The 19,385-nt window shown below is 31.7% G+C and overlaps 1 protein-coding gene across 1 annotated transcript in view; it reads right to left on the bottom strand.

Annotated features, from left to right (window-relative positions):
• The window catches only part of LOC126897468 (E3 ubiquitin-protein ligase MARCHF3-like), a 72,857-nt gene extending 54,930 nt beyond the window's left edge, over nt 1-17,927 (bottom strand). The window contains exon 1 of the mRNA XM_050671104.1: nt 16,770-17,927. The gene's annotated coding sequence lies outside the window, so the exon portion shown is untranslated. The remainder of the gene's footprint in view (nt 1-16,769) is intronic.
• Between the last annotated feature and the right edge of the window lie 1,458 nt (nt 17,928-19,385).

The following is a 19,385-nucleotide window of genomic DNA, read 5'->3' as shown; positions in this document are numbered from 1 at the left end:
AAAATAGTTATAAATACTAATAAGGGTTGAAGCAGAATAGAAAAGAGGTAATCAGTATAAACTAGTATAGCACTACTTAGTTATTAGTAAAATAACAATCTGTAATAATATTTAACTGTTTACTATTATTATAATCAAACAAAAAATTATAATAATATTGGATTAAAATAAAAATTAGATTTTAATACAATCCTTGCAGTCACCAAAACCCCTTTTAGGTTTTGAATGTTAACATTCAAATTATTATTTTTTAACTTCGATGCGAAGCTGAAAAGGTATTAATTTTATTTTTATTTTTTTTTTGTCTGTTACTGCTTTTTCTCAGCTCTCACCGAACCGATTTCTTTAAACAATACGTCAAAAGATCACAAATCGTATCTAGTCGAAGATATTACCCTCAAAAATTGGAAAAATTTCCCTAGTTCCCCGTAAATGGAGGAAATCTCCAAAAAATTACAAACTTAAAAATTGCTAATTTTCGACATTTTTTCAATTTTTTTTACTAAAAACTGCCATAACTTTTTTTAAAATTACCAAATTGATATAAATTTTTTTTTATAGATTCATGAGGTATTTACCTATTATTTTGTATATTATTTTTTATAAATGTAACCTGCCCACAAAGGGGTGATTTCACATGAAATGACCCCATAATATATGTGATGGTGTCACGTTACCATTATTGTGAGAATTATAATAAAATACAGACGGCACATCCGCTTCTCCTGAGACTGATGAATTAACAAATAATATTTATTGCCAAATTGGCAATAGTTCAAATTATTATAAAAACCCAAAAGACCTGACCATCATGGTCAGTCGACTCCAGTGCCTTGTCTCGGTACTCGGTTGTCGCTGTCCGGTATACTGCTTAAAGTAAAGTCATTGTTTTTTCCTTTTTAAACATATCAACTCTCTTTCACAACATTTCAGAGTACTTGTGTCTTTCACTTCGTCTGCACCTTATACCTAGGCGTTACCCTTATTCCCTTCCTATAACAACAGGCATGTGAATACCTAGACAGCAGGCACCACATCCTCATCTTCATCTTCGTACACATTACATTTACACTTCCCTCATATTGTGTTACGACATATAATATATAAAGAAAAACCAGATAGTGCATTTTTTGTAATGGTTGGGACAACAAAAGATGTTTTTTTTTCTCCTTTTCCTTTTTTTAATTTACCTGCAAGGTTCTTTAACTATGCCGCATCATTATGCTATATTGCGTTTTACTTTAATTATTTATTGCTAAATATATAATTTACATATACGACTAACTATCAATTTTTTATGTTTACTTAAATATATCATTATTTTTTAACTAAAAAAAAAATTAAAAATTGCAGTGATGAAAAAGCACAGGAAAATATTTTTTAAAGTGTTTAGGAGAAACTATTCATTGATCTCAACTCTCATACTAAAATAAAATCAAAATACACATAAAAAACATTTTTAATTAAAATTCAATCTAATTTATTACAAATACATAAAACATAATTATAGTAAACATTTAAAAGAAAATATAAACATTTAAACAAAACATTTAATATATTATAATTTAAATTATTTTTATGTTGTGTCAAGGCAAGATGATCACATGTTCATACAATTTAAGGCACTTACACCTTTATATGGTGTATGCTGAAAACCAGGCATATTAATCACAACAAATCCATTTTGTTAGGAATCATTTTTTAGATAATATAACGTCTTTTAATCTTTTAATTTTCTTTATTACACCCGGCGGCCACTGTGCGGTGCGTGCAGGTGGGTGGGTTCCGCACATGTCGTCGTCGGAAAGAGGAAAAAAATTCCTCTTTCGAGCAAGCACCAAGCTTAATCAGTGTGGCCGCCGTAGTTAAGCGCGGATGGGTGACCGTTGTTTATTTGACCTCGTGTACGCTAATAAATATGAAATTGTATATAAAGCGTCGATTCATTCTGTGTAATCGACGAGTTCTTTACAAGTCTTTACACAAGTTGTTAGTGACTAACGTATGAACGATTCTTTTTCAAACGAAAATAATGGAAACATTTACGAAACAATTACCAGAGACGACCGAAAAACTTTTAGAGCGAATGACTTCTCCAACAATGTTCTCGAGAAAATTCGGTAGAATTGGTGAAATCTACACAGGGGTCACAGATGACACTACAATTAACAACTCCTGTACGGAAAGTGAGACAGACGATACCGAAAAAAAATCTTTCTATGAAACGTCAAGTCTCGGAGAAGAAAGCTTTGACGAAGAAATTCGAGCGGGATCAAAGTCGGGAATCGCTCCGTCCGGACATGGAATGTAGTCAGGTATGTAAATTTTTTATACAAAAAATAATGTATACTATCTAATACTTGTCAAATATATTTATAGAGGTTTTGAATGTCTCCTCCTCGTTTGACAGCGTGTCAGAGAGATCCATACAAAGGATGGACCGAAAATTTAATTACGCTAAGAGAAAGTTTTAAATTGTAACAGAAACGAAGCGTTGGTAATTCTCCAAAAAGAACTGCCGTACGACTCGTCGATGATGGCAACAGTGGCCAAATTAATCTATTTCATACACGAAACAGAAGACTGAATACCGACGGTTATTTATCTTCTTCTCCTCTGGTTACTGGCCATCGATTGGGCAATACTGTCACCAAAACTATGGACAACAAAGACTTATAAAACACACAAGAGCAGTTTGGTCCAACCATGAGCTTGTTGTTGGGAAAGGCGTGAAAGCGTTTGGAAGCACTGGCGGAGTATTCAAGTAGGGCAACTGTTACGAGTTCTTCAGACAGAAGAACTCGTTACAGATCATGGGTACTCGTGCCTACTGAACCTGGAGCAATTCGCAGATGTATTGATGAGCTCACAGGTATGGTTAAAAGGTTCAGTAGAACGAGTACCCGTTTAGACTCCACAATTGTCTTGTCAACGCACGACGACCACATCCACATTACGCACACCTGTCCTAATACAAACGGAGCTTGTAGGTGTGCGTGTTAGAAAGCGTCGTCGTTCTCAAACGCCTTTCTCCGAAGAGAACTCAGACGACGAAGCCGAGTCGCTGATCTCCAAAAAATCGATTGGCAAGCAATCTTGGTAAATATAACATGTGTAATTATAATAGACATATTATAATACAATGTCATTTTTACAGCTCTTGTTCAACGCTCAACTTAGTTTCTACGTTATATGTTTAATTTCTTTCGACGTTTACGAGACTATGGACAATTTGTTGAAACCGACAGCAGCTTCCGAGAAGACCGAAAAATTATTGGAACGGATGACGGCACAGAAATCATGTTCGAGGGAAGGCTCGGTAGATTTGGTGAAACCGCTCCATGGAACTCAAATGACATTACAAGTGACAAGTCCAGTAAAGAAAGTACGAACAGTGAACAAAAAACCGATTATGAAACGTCAACAGTCTGCGAAAGCAGCGATGATGAAGAAGTACGAGCGGGAGACAAGTCGGGCGTCGCTCAGTCCAGATATGGAATGTGGTCAGGTAATTATATTTTATATAATATTATGGTAAAAAGGTTTGTGTATTTACGTAGTATTGTTGTAGCGTTTTCGGATGTCTCCTCCTCTTCAGACAGTGTCTCAGAGAGATCCGTCCAGAGGATGGCCCGACGATTTAATTGAGTTGAGAGAAAAGATCTTAAACCGTACGAGAGACGAAGCTCTAGAGATTCTACAGAGGGATCTACCTTACGATTCATCCATGATGGCAACAGTCGCAAAACTACTATATTTCCTCAACGAGACCGAACACCGAATACCAACAGCCGTATATGTACTGGTTCTATGGCTTCTGTCGGAAGACTGGGATATAATGAGTCCAAAAACTTGGACAACGACCACGTTACCGGCAACGTTAACTCAGATCGACCTAGACGATACTACAGAGCCGTTTGGAGCGATCATGAGTTTGTTGTTGGCCAAAACGTGGAAACGTATGACCAAGCATTGGCGGAATATTCCAGTCGAATCGCTGCTGCGAGTTCTACAGACGGCAGAACTCGTTACAGGTCATGGGTTCTCGTGCCTGTTGGACCTGGAGCAGTTCGCCGATGTATTAATGAGCTCGCAGGCATGGTGCAGAGGTTCGATCGAACCAGCGGGCGAAAAGATTCCACAATCATTGTCTCGACGCACGACGACCACATCCACGTCGCGCACACCTGTCCTAATACAAACGGAGCTTGTAGGTGTGCGTGGTGGAAAACGTCGTCGTTCTCCGGTCGATTCCTCCGACGGGAACTCAGACGAAGAAGCAGAGTGTCTCATCTCACGGAAAGCGATTGGCAGGCAATCCTGGTGAGATATTTAAAACACAATTTTTAATAATTGTTTATAATACTAACGAGTACATTATTATAGGGATATTTTAGTGGACAAGGAAGGTCTGTCGTCCTCCTTGTCATTGGAGGTCGACCCACTAGACCTTTGTTACGAACTGAGGCTCTATCGTCGTCAAGATATACGGAATGTGGAAAAGAAAGAACTCTGGAAGCATGCCATTCTGCATTTGAAGGGGACATGCCTCCAGAACTCGGAGGATCACAATTATCTCAGAAAACTAACGAAAGCGACTTTACGTCAAATCAAGTCGAGCGGAGAAGAATTCAAATGCGTACCTAAAAGACGACGCGAGTGACCAAAGAAACAGTTAGACAAGCCTTTAATGATTTACTCCGTTCCCATCCTCCGTCACCTCCTCATTGTATTTTTCGAACACCCGAATATTTTAATAATGCACTCTTTAACGATTTACATCCCCAACATATTCTCGCGACAAACTCTATAGATAAACGGTGCAGAATTCTCAATCATTGGACCATGGAGGATTACGACCAATTTTATTCGAATCCTTCGTGTACTCCATATTTCAATAGTTATCAATACAGCGTTCACATTTCCTATTATTCTATAAAGTACGCCGTAATAGTGACAAACCGATTGTTAATGTATCAATTTTCCGATGATTCCACCGCCGTCACCGAATTTTTACAAACGTTGTACACCGTGTTAAACAAAACAATACCGAAGTTGAATACTATTTTAATTTTATCGCCCACCAGTGCGGGTAAAAATTTTTTTTTTTGACGCTGTCTGTTCATATTTTTTAAATTACGGTGTCATTAGTAAGTTAAACAGATATAATACATTTGGCCATATGGAAGTCGCGGATAAGCGGGTGGTTTTATGGAACGTACCCAATTACGAAACGTCAGAAATAGAAAAATTAATAGAATTATTGGGCGGAGACACGTGTAGAGTGCATGTTAAATTTAAAGGCGATCAAACAGTACAAGGTCTTCCATTTATTATTTTAACAAATAACTATATACCACTAATAAATGACAGTACATTTAAACATCGCAACATTTATACAAGTACAAATGTATTACGTCAAATTTATTTTATTTTTTTTTCACAGGGATATTTTAGTGGACAAGGAAGGTCTGTCGTCTTCCTTGTCATTGGAGATCGACCCGCTCGACCTTGGTTACAAAATACGAATGTATCGACGTCAGCATATCCGGAATGTGGAGAAGAAAGAGCTTTGGAAGCATGCTGTTTTTCATTTGAAGGGGACGTGCCTCTAGAACTCGGAAGACCACAGCTATTTACGGAAATTGACAAAAGCGACACTGCGTCAGATCAAATCAAGCGGGGAGGAATTCAAATGTATTCCAAAAAGGCGAAGAGAATAACAAAAGAAACAATTAGATCTGCTTTTAACGAGTTGCTACGTTCACATCCGATATCACCTACAAACTGTATATTCCGTACTCCAGAATATTTTAATAATGTTTTATTCAACGATTTACATCCACAACACATTATAGCGAGTAATTCTATTGATAAATGGTGCGGTATCTTGAACCATTGGTCAATGGAAGATTTTGAACAGTTTTACGCGAACCCTCTATGTACTCCATATTTTAATAGTTACCAGTACAGTGTTCATAATTCGTATTATTCCGTAAAATACTCTGTTATATTAGCCAATCGTTTACTAATGTTTCAATTTGACAACGATTCAGAAACCGTCTCGGAATTTTTACATACACTTTACAATGTTCTAAACAAAAAATTCCGAAATTAAACACTATTTTAATTTTATCTCCAACTTCTGGTGGTAAAAAGTTCTTTTTTGATGCGGTTTGTTCGTACTTTTTAAATTATGGAGTGATTAGTAAATTAAATCGTTACAACACATTCAGTTATATGGAGGTAGCCGATAAAAGAATAGTGTTAAGAATAAACCCAATTATGAAACATCGGAAATAGAAAAATTAAAAGAATTTTTAGGAAGTGATACTTGTAAGGTACAGGTTAAATTCAAAGGCGATCAGACGGTACAAGGTCCACCATTTATCATTTTAACAAACAATTATATTCCACTAATGAATGACGCAACTTTTAAACATCGTATTAAGTGTTATCGTTGGAAAACGGCCTCGTTTTTAGTAGATTATGATAAGAAATTAAATCCACTTATGCTATATTCTTTGTTTCAATTGTATGATATTGTATAGTGTTGGGTTAGTAGGTGTGTAATATATGAGCTGGATACCCCCCAAAACGGCTCCGGCCGTTTCCTCTCCCTAGGTGGACGGACAGTGTAAATGTTCAAAAGATACACCGTAAGTATTACAATCATTATTCAGTAAAATACTAATATGAAAAGAGAAAATATATTAGTAGAGTGTTAATATAAGTGTAATATTTTAGATCTCGTAAAGTATGGTGTAAATTATAATATTGCTATAGGAAATCATGCTGATTCGAGGGCTATGTCAATGAGTGGTAAGTAAAGAAAATATCTTACAAAAAATTTATATGCTAAAATAAATACATGAATATTTGTTTTTAGAAAATGTAAATGTTGCGGAGAGATTGCAGGCGGGCCCCAGTGCAATTAATCCTAAACGTCGCAGACAATGTAACACCGACAATACCATTAAATGTAAACAGGTAAAAGTGAAACGATTACAAGACATTATGACAAGTGGTTTTCATAAAACGGGTGAATCATTTTAAATAGTCAAATGTTATGGTTTTACAAAAAGAATATTGAAAAAGTAGCCGGGTATCAATCGTTTTTGACGGCAACAAGAGGCGATTTAGTTGAAAAATTACGCGACTGTCTCAAAGAAATGGGTCCGATAAAATTCAACTTAAAACTTGAGGCGACTTATGCGGTTCCGAATAATGAAAACAAGTACGAAAATCGGTCATTTAAAACGTCGGCAGCCGAGTTAATTAACGAGGACGATATCGATCATGCTGTAGATATTTTATACACAGAATTACTAGAAGAACAGGAAAACTATGCTGGTAAAGGTAGTAATTTCTCGTTTTCTAATATAGACGGTATTTTACTGGATGTTTACAAATATCAGCCTTTAGGCGGGAGTTTTACATTGATTTGCCACATGACATTAAAATATAAATATAGATCAACAATGTTTCAAATTGGCTATATTGGCAAAAAATGTGACAGGAGATAATAAGAATATTGTAGGTCACAACTACAAGTTTATCATTCCCAACACCGATTTCAGACATAAAAATTTTCGAAAAAAATAATCCGCATACTTCAGTTAATGTTTACGCACTAAAATTGAAAGATTTACATAATATTTAGTTTATCCGCTGAAAGTGTGCGCTGACGAACGTAAAGAAAATATCGATTTATTAATTGTGTCAAACGCCGCGGGTGATAGTCATTACACTTATATCACTGATTTTGGAAAACTGGTTCAATCACAAATGACAAAGAGTACGGCAAAAAAGATATTTTGCAAACGGTGTTTCGCGGGCTTTAATAATATACCTAAAAAGTATAAACTACATGGAGTTGAGGCGCTAAAAGAACATAAAAAAATGTGCGGTGAAAACAAACCGTTTTTACCTGTAATGCCAGAAGAGGGGACTAAATTAAAGTTCGAGTCATGGGGCAAAACACAGGAACATCCATTTGCATTTGATTTTGAAAACCTGTTGGTCAAGTCCAACAATGATACGAAAGGCAACACAAGTTACATACATGATCATGTTGCAATTGTTATGATACCGTTCGTCGCACAAATTTAATATTATTCGAAATGTTTATCACAAAACAAAATAATTATCTTAAATTGATATCATAGCATAATCACTGATGTAATTAATACAATGTATGTACTTGTTCAGTTTAAGATTAATATCAGTACCATAAATGTAAATACTGTAAAATCACCTACAAAGATATTGTATTAAGTAACAGTATCCCTAAAAAAAATCAAATGTACCATAATCAAAGTAACATATTATCCCTGCTTATAATTTTCATTTCAATAAAGAGAGGAACCCTGGTGGTCAATTCTTACATTTTTGTAACATATATAGATCATAATTTCATATAAAAAGCCGTAAAAAGCTATACAATTCGGGCATTCCACTTTTCAAGCCAAGAGTCAAATGAAGCAATAGACCATCAGTCTCTCAAATATTCAGAAAGAAAAACTTGTCAGTCTTATTCATTTCAATTCCGCAAAAACATTATAAAGTAGGTGATACATTTTAATTCCAATAATTTGGAATTATTTAATCCCAGAAGAAAATGACAAAACAATAATAATTAACCTATGCTTTCTGATTCAAATATATTTAACTGGTTTATCAGGAGAATTATTAAATGCATTCGAAGTGCTNCCCCAGAAGAAAATGACAATACAATAATAATTAACCTATGCTTTCTGATTCAAATATATTTAACTGGTTTATCAGGAGAATTATTAAATGCATTCGAAGTGCTTGACATAAGATCGTACCTACGCTTATTCTTATTATGTTTCATAGTTTGCCGACTGAAGCTCGTGCCCTTGAAACGTAAGTCTATTTAAATGATTTATCAATTTTTACAAATGCAATACATATATTAAATTTCAATACTTATCATAACCCTTTTATCTGATTGTATTGTCCTTCTCTAAACCCTCGGACTTCACAACCCCAATAAAATTAGACAAACTGAATTATAGGAACCGAAAGCAAGATAATTAAATTTATTCAAGAGCTCAAAAATCCAAATTAATTAATCAAAGGACGTACGGAGCTCATGGCGCTTCGGAGGGGTAATATTAATGCTGTCCGATACATGTCGGACATTCTAGAACCTCATGTAGTGCCATATGCTGAAAACTTTGGTGCTGGCTTCATTTTTATGCAAGATAATGCACGGCCACACACAGCTCGNATGGCGCTTCGGAGGGGTAATATTAATGCTGTCCGATACATGTCGGACATTCTTGAACCTCATGTAGTGCCATATGCTGAAAACTTTGGTGCTGGCTTCATTTTTATGCAAGATAATGCACGGCCACACACAGCTCGGGTGACACAAGATTTTCTTCGTCGTGAAAATATTGAGACCATGAATTGGCCAGCTAATAGTCCTGACCTAAACCCAATTGAACATGTATGGGACATGATCGGAAGGCGATTTAGAGCGCTCCCAAATCCTCCGAGCGACCTTGACGGGCTTACTAATGCCATTTCAGAGATTTGGAACAACATCGATCAAGGGGACATAAGGGAGCTTATTTTAAGCATGAGGCGACGGTGTGAAGCTGTCATACGAGCGAGGGGTGGCAACACTAGGTATTGAGAGTTTTTTTCATGGGTGAACTAAAATTTCGTTTTTCAGGATTTTGTTATTTCTTTAGTGAAAGTTTATTTTTGTTATTTTTTTACAATATAATGACGTATAATAAGATAATCGGAGTTTTTTTATATTCCTTACTCAAAACCAACAAGATATCAAATCTTATTTGAAAAAAATCTTAAAGTTATTGTGTGATTTAATAATTTTGGCCGCCAGTGTACAATTGATATACAATAAATTTGGCTTGAGCATTAGACTCCTTGGTTGACTTTAATAATATTACACATTACTTTATGCGTCAAAATCATCAACAACAATATAATAATATTTGACGAAATCATGCAAATACCACTGTACAACTATAGATATCCGAACTCACTTAGACCAATACTCACTCAATATGATCCAAATACAATTTACGACAATACCAATTCTACGTGTGGAGTTATGGTCAATCTGTCTATATATTTCTTAAACCAACTAGAGAAGAAAGAATAAAATACAGAAAACAAAAACGAGCACAAAGATTTAATGTTTCAAATTAAACAATTAATTTTTTTTTTTCTTCTTTGCTTAGAAATTATGCTAATGTCATGCTGGGCTTAATTTACCTTTATATTAACATTCAGTCACATTTTTGTTTTTTTGAGCTTTTACGAAATACAACGAAAGGTATACAACTATAAATTCTCCAAATTTGACTCCAAATCAGCCCACGTCACATTTGCACTCCGCCCGGGAGTAGCTCCCCCTTTAACGTTCAACAATGAAATCATTCCTCAAACTAATGAAGTAAAATACCTCGGTTTAGTCTTCGACAAAAGACTCACTTGGGGCCCACATCTAAAAAATAAACGGAAACAGTTGAACAGCCGCTTGCATATTTTAAGACCACTCCTGAAATCAAAGATGAGCACGCCTAACCGCCTACTGTTATATAAGAGCTTACTCCTACCAATTTGGTCCTACGGTATCGCCCTCTGGGGTTCAGCCAAACCAGCTAATACCAGAACTATTCAAGCTTTCCAAGCCATCTGTCTACGAATGACTGTGAATGCCCCCTGGTATGTTACCAATGTCAGTCTCCACAATGAGCTAAAAATTCCTACTATCAAACAAACAGCAACTAAATTCTACACTCGCCTCCACCTCAAAACAGCCGAACACCCCAACCGCCTCATTGCTCAACTTCACTCCAATCATCTTCCTGAAAACCCGCCAAGACGTCTCAAACGCCAATGGCCTAGAGACCTGCTAAATACTTAAAACATACTTTTAAGTAAATTATTTAAGTTCAGGTGCTTCTAATGTGAAGCTCCTTCNAATAAAAAAAATTACATCTACTTACGTCTAGGAAATTGTTGCGAAACAGTAACGAAAATTAAGATTATGAACAGCCCAAATCATTTTTACCATCCACCGAGAATGCCGCTTGACAAACAATTTTTTCCAACTAGACCACAAATGGAACAAGAATGCAAAGAACCTTTACCACGACCTTTTCTTACTGTAACAAATACTAGAAATCTCATCACATTATTTTGGTCCATTAATATCAATTATAATATGGCTAGAGCTAAACATTTTAAAATAGTTTTGTGAACAGAAAATTTAATTCCAAATCAAATCATTTGTCAAAGCTTTTTCGTTCCACTACTATGTCTTGTCGTATCGCAATTCACAATACCAATACAACTTATTTTTGTGCAATTGGAGCAGTAGACGAATATAACAAATTCTCCCCTGTTCACAGGAATCAAATATTTACTTATAAAAATGATTTTTCCATCAACTGTTATATCCTTGATATGTGTCTATTTCAGGAGTTAAATATAAGGTTCATATATATATATATATCCACTATACTACTCTAAGTAGACACACGAGGTCAATAAAATCCACCTATCATAGATAACCGCCAATGCTAGTGGCATTATTAATATTGGAATGTTACAATTAATCACAATAAATTTTATATTAATAATAAAAATAACTTTATTTTTTTACATTATTTCTCTTTCTTACAAACTCTCGTACTTATACCTCTATCTACTATTTTTATAAATAAAAATAGTAGATCAAACACCCAACCAAATCATTTTTATTGTATTTCATTCTTTCTTTATAAGTTACTACACCTAAACAAAAATGTCCACCTGATTCACGAGTCAAAACTTTCTATTTACTTTTGACTGTAAAGAAAACTATATTGTACATTACCTCAATTAAAAATAGGCTATGACAAACATTTCAAAAGTAGAAAAAGTAATTCACATAATTAAAGTTTAAAAGTGAATTATTAATAATAAATGTTTAAATTATATGTATATAAGGCATTACAATTTAAACAGTCAGCATATAGCTGGCAAATTGAATAATAAATCTCTGTATTTAATTGAATACAGAGATGAGACAGAAAGCTAAAAATGATTTTGAGAAAGACTTATTTAAATTAATAAATAATGCGATATTTAGCATGTATAATTATAATAAAAATATGTTCACATAATTTTAATATGATTTTGTTTGGTAACAGGGAAAACGAATAAAATCATTCAATTTAGAACACAAATTGAACTGGTTAATCATCTTAAACGATTGGCAAAATTAATTTTAAAAAATAATTTCAATAATTCCACATCTTACAGTGAACATTTATCAACATTTATGATAGAAAAGAAAATTATTAAGTTTTACAAACCGGTTAGATTTGATTAACCTAAATATTTAATTTTTACACCCGATATTCCAACCTACAATAAAACAACAACATTTATGTTTGATGACAACACGGCGATATTGTCATCGAGTAAGAACTTTTAATTTCCACAAAAAATTTTCAAAAAAAGAACTTTTAGATCATTCTCAGGATGTCAGAAGGCTATGCAAACATTTTAAAAGTAAAACAAGTGATATTAGGAATGACTACCTTAACTTTTCAGCTAAATGACTAAGACTTTCAATATATTTTCATTTAATTCATCCTGATTTTCCAATACTCCTCGACGGTATCCTCAGAAAACCTTTCATAGTGGAATATTAGACTCCTATAAATTATGAAACCAATAAACCCAACCAATTAATGCTAGTGTAGCCATTATTATGTTATCTCCTCAATCAGAAACTCTTATTACCATACCAGCTTTAAATGTCCTAAAAGGAACTATACTCATAATTCCCTCTCAATCTATTAATGATAATGTCATAACTCGTGCTAAAGGTAATCGTGTATTGCTTACTATTCTTAACTCATCAGAAAATCCTAAACATTTTCAGAAACCAGGGTTGAAAAAAAACATTTATTTTTTAATTTTATACAAAACACATGTATTTTTTGTTTTAAACATGTTTTTTTTTTTGTTTTTGAATTTTATATTTTAAACAAATGAAACTCAGAAAAAACATTGTTTAAATTATATTTTTTCAAATATCATATTAATTTAAAAATTTTGACCTTTTATTCTTCATTCTACTAAATGATAGACACCTTATTTGAAGTCCGACTCTGTACCGAACTGTCGCGATCAGCTATGGTACCAACTACGCCGCGCCGGCGCCACCAAACTTTTCCTCGAAATAAGAAAACCAATTGCAATGAGGGAACCACAGACTATTTATAACTTCGCAATACAAGTTGGCTATCGCAATAACGTCTACGATACTGTTAATTATTTATTTAGGTAAATTTTGTGGTTTTTTTTTTTTTTTTTAAAAATGTTGTCTACGGGAAGGAAGAAAGATGCCATTTGGTCATATTTTAATGTTGTTAAAGATAATAACAAAAAATCAGTAATCGCTAAATGTTAAGTTTCTTTTTCATTATATTATTAAGAAAATGAAAAAAAAAACGCTTGTTTAATTTAATTGTTTCAAACATGTTTTATACTGTTTTAAACCTAAGCAAATGTTTAAAACAGTTGATTTTAACAAAATGTTTAAAACGAAACAACCCTGTCAGAAACCCAATCTCAAAAGTTATAATTATAAGGAATATCTAGAAGCTACCATAAATGTCACTCACTCACATCTAAGAGCAACTCTGGAGGAACTAGAATTAGTCGACTAAAACAAGCTTTCTGCACAGACCATCTGAACAATGAAGTTTATTAGAAAACATTTTCAGTCACTTCTCAGACATATTTCATTTAGATGGATATCCTATTACACACACTACAGCGGTGTATCATAAAATTAAGACAGCTGATAAAATCCAGTCAATTTTTGACAAGCCCTATAGACTCATTCATAAACATAAGATAAAAGTCAATGAACAAATTATTCAACTTGAAAAAGGAGTTATAGCTGCTAGTGACTTAATTGGATTGAACTCTAGCTAGTAATACCAAAAATGCCAGATATAAATGGAAAAATTAAGTATTTAATTTGTGTCAATTTCCGAAAAATCAATCGGGTCTTAGGAAGATTTCTATCCTCTTCCCAATATCACTGACATCCTTGATCAGCTAGAAAAATCTCGTTATTATAGTACTCTTGATCTAGCATATGGTCTAAAAATTTCTAAGTCAATTTAAACTCATACTATTGAGCATATTATAATATATTATATACATATAATAGTAACAAAATTTTAAAAATTGGTATTCATAAATTTAAATAAGTATAGTGCATAAGAATTTAAAATATGTTTATAATTTTTTTCATATAAAATTGTATAAGACAAATAATTATTTTTTATTTTCCTAAAGTTTCACTTTTTAGACTTAGGCTCTTTTATAAATGATTGATTCAATATTATTTAACATTGAACCTTTTGAAAAAACACAAACTAAGCTTTGTAAAGACATTACATAATCCTATCAGATTTTATAAACACTAAAAAGCAAAAGGGAACAAGTAAACTTGGATTCCAAATAATATGCAACATGATAGAGGTTGACACGGTATTTTTAAAAAAGGTTATTAATATTAATAACAAATGTAACACCGTTATGTTCTGACTGTGGAGTCAATTTATTTTGTTTAAGTTATAAAAATATTATAATTTACAATATACAATATACAAGTGACGGGTAAACCGTAAGGTGCGGATATAACTCGACGACACGTACGGCGGATATAAGTCACAGGTGAACTGGTTTACATAGTCGCCGACGTGTCTCGCGGTGCTAAACCCCCTGACCTGTCCTATCTACCGACCGCCGGACAAGACAAACTTGTGTTATCGTCAACACTAATGAGTGCGACGGTGGACAGCTGATAATCACGACCGGATAACGTGCTGATTCACGGTAAATGAATAGTGCGCTATTACGGGCCGTGTCAAGGTATAGATACAAGCACCGGACAATAAAAAAAAACCTTATTACTTACATATTATAGTAAGACAAAAGGAAGTGTCAATATAGTTGATGAACGTTAATGTTTCTGGGAATAGTAATAGTTAGTCCTTGACGTTTTTTTTTTTCAAAAATTAATATGGCAGGAATCAACACAACAATCATATATATTTGTAATATAAAGTAAAAATTAACCACAAAATTCTAAAAAAACCAACACTCAATTTAATACAAGATAATTGTCGAGCAAGACAAAAAAATCTTAAACTTCTAAATATCCTATCAAGTTTAAGACAACAATCTGAGTTAGAGACGTACTATCTACTAGTAAAAGAGTAAAACAATAATCCAAAAAATTTAAAAACTGTATGAAATATGTCGTAGAAGTAAAGATAGATAAACAAAATATACATGTTTATGTATATAATTTACCAAAGAATAATATTCCAGTTACTAGTAAAATGTATTTTTTTTACAAAATGTTATACCAGGTGTATAACTTAATAATGGGGATATTTTTCAACAGATGGCGTTACACTCATATAATAGAGCACGTGGCTTGATATNTAAAAATTAAGTTTCTATAGTTTAATATTGGTTTTATTTCTAAGTTGAAAACCAAAAAGTACTTTTATTTTAAGAATAACATTTATAACAAAAAGTATACTAAAAATTATTTTTTTATTTTTATCATATTATTATTTAATGTTAAAGATCGATCATCAGAAACTAAAAAAAAAAGGACAAATATTTACCATCTATTTGCAATACAACAGACTTCAAAATTTCAAAAAATAAATGAAAACATCCTTAAGAGTTTAAATCTGTTCTACCAAAAGACAGCCACAAATTTTACAATAAAATTAAATTCTGAAAAAATAAAAAAAATTTATTTTATCTAATACTTTTGAAGATATTAAACTAATACATTGTTAACATTGTATAATGAACCACAACTTGGAATTCAATATTCAAATCTTAATTGTTTGAGCTTTTGCAGTTCTAAACTGGGGCATTAATTTAATATACTATTTTTTAAAAAAATGTTAACATATCATTTACTCTTTTACATTACAGTAAGGGATTCATAAATTTAATTATTTAATTGTATTTATTGTGTGCTATCAAAAAAAAACTTTAAAACATATAGTCTAAGAAACAGTTAAATTAAAAATTTTTATTTATGGTCAAAAAAAACTAATTTTTCTGTTAAATATTATTTTTATAACAACAAAGATTGAAGCCTAATGTAACTACTAAAACATCTAAAGGTAATCAAATGTTTTAATGAAATATTACAATTCATGTACTAAAGCAAATATATTTTACAGCTAAAAAAAAAAGGTACATGATCTTTTGATGATTTAACTTCAAGTTTTAAAGTAGCCTGTAGTTTTGTAGGATTTACATAATTTAAGTGATAATTTTTAAAAACTGTCATCACCTTATCCTGGACATCAACAATTAAATTTTCATTTACATCTAATTTAATTTATTCAGTCTTATCAATATCAATCAACATAATATCATTAAATACAAAATTATTATTATTAACTTTTCTGTAAGTAAACTTTCATTAAATGGTAATAAATACTATTATTTATTAAATTTATCACAAACAAATTTCTACCTAACAGTCAGAATTTATTGTACCATTATAAACGACATGACATAAAATATTTTCTATACTATTCATACATTTAAAAAAAACTGTTGAATTAAAAATATCTTAGACTTTTAATTGGCTCTTATTATTATCAAAAATATTACAAACCAAAGAATTCTTTAATCATAGAAAAAAGCGCTACCTGAGTCGATGTATGCATCCAATGTCCGTTGTTGCATTTGGCACTTAATATTAATACTCAGTGTGTATGATGGATAACTTAACTCATTGATTTCTATCATCATTATTGACCACTTATCAGTTTCCTTTTCATTTGTTTTCACATTGTCCAATTAGCAGTCTTTTTGTCAATGTACTATTGGACTACATTTAAAATATTAATCTAGAGTTCTTTTTGATATATTAAAGTTTCAAATAGAATGGGAAGTACTCTAACAATTAAAATAATGTTTGATATTAATTATTATTAGATTTTTTTTCTTATCTTCAATATTTGTAATGCAGTTGAACTATTCTATAAAGGCTTTATTTAATTTTTGCTATAAATTATTCAATTTGTTCAAATTTTAGTAAGTCAGTACATCATCAAACTAGTTGTAAACTAAAGTTTACAAACTAAAGTTGTATTTCAACTTGTTAAAATGATAAATTTAATTTACTGAACAAATTTACTTTTTCATAAAAAATAACAATTAAAACTTAGTTATTTGACAGGACATTATAGAATAATTTTCACCATAATACGGTAGTGTTCTGATCGCCAACAAATGACCTCATAAATTCTTTATTAAATTTTTTCTATGAAGAAAAACTAAAACTATTAAAACACTGTTGAACCACTGGTCTATCCAAATTTCTATCTTCATATCTAAACTCTAGAAGATTTTATACTGTTGTTGAGATCTAGCATAACATAAAAATGATGGATCCGATAAATTGTGGTACTAAGAAAAGTAGCATGTTGTTACATAAGTTTAACAATTTTGTTCATCGATAACTGAAACATTGTGTTCAAATTTAATGTAGAGAATACTTCAAAAGTATCACTTACATTATCTTGGGATATTTCAGTCATTTCGCTGTTTTCGATTTTACCCAAGTCCAGCAGAGAAATGAACTTTCAAAAACCACTCCTGAGATTGTAGGTGACTGCATAACAGTATTAAAGAGCCAAGCATAAACTTAGGTAAATCAATAAATAAATTCGGTTCCGTAAAACAACATATTCTTTTTTTTAAAACAATATCATTTAGTCATGACATTAAAATTAATACTTAACCACAAACTATATGAAAACGATATCTCGCTCGTCATTTAAACAAAAACCAAAACGACACGCGATCATGATATCAGTATGACCACAGATTCAAGCATAACATGTCGTTATTTAAACATATATTATTTTTTATAATTTTATATTTTGTTATAATTTATAATATATTACATTATTATACTTATTTAATAGATAAATACTATATTAAATCTGTTTCGAAATATAATTGTAAATATTAAATAATGACATACAGACAAAATTATTTGTTAGAGAAAAAAAAAGGGTGTCTAACTAATAATGTACAACGTGTACAGTGATTCTTTTAACACTATCCACTCAATTTCTCTTAACATAATAGTTATTTTGTAAATTTTATTTTTTGCTTTCGTCTACATATGCATCTCCATTTATCTGTTATACAATATTTTTGATGTTCATCCCTTAGGACTCATAGGGATGTCAACTTTATTTATTAAATGGAGACCTACATAATTAACTAGCTAATAAAATTGGAAATAATTTAATTAAGAAAATCACTGGTCGATAAGAACTTTTGGACCAGTATTTCTGAAGTTATGTTCATTTTTATAACTAAACTCCTCACCATTACTTATTACGTTAAATTGTAAATAATTTCTGATTACTGGTTCAAAAGTTATCTAAAAGTCATTTTGTTTTTTATAAGCTAAAACAGAGCACAGTGGTTTTCAACGTATGGGTAATTATACATTAGATCCCTCGTAATATTTATATTGCCATATTTTAACAAATTATGTATAATTAATATATCTGTTTATCTATTAATATATTTATTATTTGTCTCCAATAAAAAAAATTAAAATTTATTTTCTTTTATCAAAATTTCAAAATAGCCATTTTTAGTACTTTCTTATAAGAAATTTTGATGAATCTATAACAATTTTAGGACAAGTAGTACTAAGTTACAAGGATTTTAATATATTGATTGGTTATGTAGCGCGATTAGATATAATTATTACTGTATTCTGTACATAAGTGTTCTTCCCGAATTACATATTTGCTTTAACATAATCCAAAACGGTTATTTCCTCTGTAAAATTTCGTTTTTGTAACTTAGTTCCTTTCTCATGTCGTTGACTCAATTATTTATAATAAAGAAGGTCGGTTTAATAGTTTGAAAGGTATAAGAAAAATTTTTTGGTTTTTGGAATTTAAGAACCACAAGTTCAAAACACTATAATTTATTTTGCTTCATATTTCAGTGGTGCCTGAAGTACATGCAACCAGTACCACCCCTAGATGCGAATGCAATCCTGGCCAATGTATTAGTTTGTCAACATAAAATTGAACAGAAAATGATAGTACATGAATAACTTAATAACTAAAATAAAATTATATTAAATAGGATATTGCTATTTTTAGTATAATTATTATACTAAATTTCAGTAGATTAAAAATAGATACCTTAAATATTGCATGTCGAGACCAGGACAAGGTGCTGAGCAAAGAATTCGTAGAAATTAAATAGAACAATTCAGAAACAAA

This window comes from Daktulosphaira vitifoliae, unplaced genomic scaffold, assembly GCF_025091365.1.
Source record: "Daktulosphaira vitifoliae isolate Bord-2020 unplaced genomic scaffold, ASM2509136v1 Scaffold_2, whole genome shotgun sequence".
NCBI classification, from domain to species: Eukaryota; Metazoa; Arthropoda; class Insecta; order Hemiptera; family Phylloxeridae; genus Daktulosphaira; species Daktulosphaira vitifoliae.
This window is presented reverse-complemented; position numbering and strand designations above follow the sequence as displayed.